This window comes from Camponotus vicinus, unplaced genomic scaffold, assembly GCF_025532165.1.
Source record: "Camponotus vicinus isolate PSW18456_S1 unplaced genomic scaffold, iyCamVici1.0 SCAF_4, whole genome shotgun sequence".
Classification (NCBI taxonomy): domain Eukaryota; kingdom Metazoa; phylum Arthropoda; class Insecta; order Hymenoptera; family Formicidae; genus Camponotus; species Camponotus vicinus.
In genome coordinates this window covers 885,395-888,780 of record NW_028141976.1, presented here as the reverse complement: position 1 = coordinate 888,780, position 3,386 = coordinate 885,395, and positions in this window count along the sequence as shown.

Sequence of the window (3,386 nt, the reverse complement as noted above, 5' to 3'; positions counted from 1 at the left end):
ATGATAAATCGACACAATCTATGAAATTCCGAAGGAATTTGATCGACAAGCAAAGCCCTCGTAATTTTTCGTCGATGGACGTGGCATGGGGCGCGCAAAATCGCCGCGTACGGTACTGGTCGAGAGCACAAGAGCGAACAAGCAGGCCGGCCGCGTAGCGGGGGGAGAGGGAGGGGAAGGAGGGAAGCTCGACCGGCGGGGATGGGCTCGTGGCGGGAGAGGGGGCGGACGACGGCGAGGGAGGAGGGAGGTGTACTGTTGATCCCGGCCGCGCGGAGGGAGGAAGGTTGGAGCGAGATCGAACGAGCGCGCGGAAGCGAGATGGCGCGACACGCCGGGCCGCGCGGCAACGTCGCGCAGCGCGCGGCAACGTTGGCCAGGAGGGCCCTCACGGACGCCAGGCGATCCACCGACACTCACGGGCGTGCGGAGAACGGCGGACCAGAGAAGGAAAGAATCCCGTTTTGCCGCGCTGGAGAAGATGGAAGAGACGAGGAGAGAGAGAGAAAGAGAAAGAGAGATGTGAATAAGCGAGGGGAGGGCGGAGCGGAGAGGACAAACGTGTGGAGCGAGCGAAAGAGAAGGTTGTGGAAGCGGAGGCAGAGAGAGGGAGAGAGAGATGGCACGCAGGCTACGAAGTTTTCCGCCCGATCTCTCGAGATTTCAGAAAAGCGTTTGATGCATTCGGAATATATATATATTTACGTGTGTCGATCGCGTAGTTTTATTTGTCCGACGCATTTTTTTACGCACCCCGGGAGACGTGGGTTTCCATCACCGTCGTCGTGGCTATCGCGACGAAGCAACTTTGTCTCGAGATTACGATAATTTCCTCCACGTCGCGAGACGAGTCGCTATTGAATCGCACGAGAGGTGTTTCCGCTTCTGCGAACCGCGCAAATTACCTTTGCGCGTCGAACCCTCCTCTCGTTTGCGGCAAAGACCGAAAAGAAACCCCCGAGAATCGATGAAAATTTCAAATGGAATAAAATTTTTGCGCGTCATTTATTTATCGCTCGTCGACGAAAATTAAATTAAATGTTTATCTCCTCGACGATGTATTCCGTATCGTCGATGAATGAAAATTCAATTGGAGCGCGCGTCGATGGCATCTAGGAATTCGAAACACTCGGTCGAACTTATAGCAGTCCGAGTCCCGACAAATCCCCGTCATTAATACGCAATGAGCGAGACGTATGCGTCGTATACGTCGCGAGTACGACCGCGAGTTCTACAGCCTTTTTACGACCCCGCGCGATCGGACAATGAATAAGTTAAACAAAACAAGTTAGTAGGTCAGACGCCCCGCGCGTACTCGTGTCGACCGCGTCCGAAAGTTTCGCGCGATAGAGCGGATAAACACGCGGTTCGTTTGAGCGAGCAAAGATGGAGTCGGTCGATCTCGATAGCGCGCGAGAAAAATTCACAGTGGTCGCGCCACGAGAGAGAGCGAGAGAGCGATAGCAAGCGAAAGAGAGAGCGAGCGAGAGAGAGAGAGAGATTCCGATTTCCCCGGAGGAATCTGCGTAAGGAGATTGATTCATTTCTTCGCGCACGTTCTTACACGGAACTCGACAAGCAAACGTATGATAAGAGTGTATACGCGTTAATGCGTCATGTGTACAAATATCGCATTTATTGCATGCGAGACTAAAGTATGTATATATATATATATATGTGCATATATGTATAGAATGTTTCACGCAAAATGTTGCGAGGTTTTTTCCAAACCTTGACATGTAAAAAATATTTTAGACGAAATTTATAGAACTTTGAGGGAGAAACAGGTTGATACAACCATGAATTTTAGTTAAAATCATTTTTAAGATCAATCTCGTTTTTCACATGCAATTCTTTTTTTTTACATAAATGGCCAAAAATTGAATAGGTAGTTTACAAGATATTTTGTATACTTTAATTCGATATAATTTTATAAAAACTATAAAATAAAGGAAATTCATTTGTCGACCATCTTCATATTTTTATGCGCAAAATAAGAATCAATTGCTATAAAAAACACAGCTTTTAAAAAAAAAAGAATACAAATTTGTTTATTGCAAATTCATACTTTTTTCTAAAAACAGTTATGCATGTTTTTTTTACAGCAATTGATTCCCCTCGTTACTTTGTGCATAAAAAGTGTAGAGGTAAAGATAATCGACGGATGAATTTTCTTATATATATGTAATATAATATATACTTTGGAGGCGGAGTGAGATCGGCGCAGCTTTCGTTTGTGTATAAACACGCGATTCCGTTACTTCCTATAGATATTTGGAAAGGGAATTTTGAACTCGCGTCGTTTTATCGATTAAACGCCGACGTGTACTTTAATGTCGGCGCACGTTGCACGGCGCGAATGCTTCAATGTCACGCACGGGGAATTATTCCCGTAACTGTGCAACTCTTGTGAAAAGGGCTCGAGACACTTGGAAACTGGGGGACATTCTTTTTGAAAAATTACGCAGAGGAAAAAAGGAGCGAGAGAGAAAGAGAGAGAATATTTCCTCCTACATCTTTGAGCGTTTTTTCGACATTACATTTTTTTAATGCCATCGCTTATTAACGTCGCCTACATTCGCATGCATTTTATACCTTGAAATATGTAATCTAAAAAAACGACTAAAAGAAACAACTATGATAAATAAATAAAAATTGTACAATTTCCTTCCATTATTTATACGAAAAATCGAAATACATGTACGTACATGTTAGTGTAATGTACAAATTTATAACAATGTTTCCGTTGAAATTGAACGAAACGAATTGGCAACAGATAAATTTACCGTGTATATAATTGAATCGACGCTGTATATAATATTATAATAATATTATATAATTTCATAATATACAATAAAATATGTATTAGTGTTGTACAACTTTTCCTCTGGAAAACCTAGATTTAATGACGATCACAAACAACTCGTGGCTGAAAAGAAATGAAAGAAACTATAGACATACACACACATATACCATGTGGTATTGTGAATACATCTCGGCGCAAATAACGCAGCCAGACGTTTCTCGCACACACCCACACACGTCTCTCACACACGTGCACGCACACATACATTCATGTTTTATTTCGAAACATTGCGTCGTTCGCGTAAAACACTCTGTCGCCCGAAGAATCGTAGGAAGAGACTTTCCCAGACGCGGACACAATGCGGTAACGATTGCGGCAAAGTGAGAGCGACGTTATATCGTCCGATCTGTTGTGAGACGATCCGAGACGCTCCTCCAAACGCAAACAAACGAGCATCTTCGCCGAAACGGACAAAGAGAGCGAGACGACGAGACGCGTCGTCGGGACAGATTGCATCTTCTTCGGGCGGTAATTCGTTCGGAGGAAACATTGGGAGCGAGGATGTGTTTGCGATTCGTCT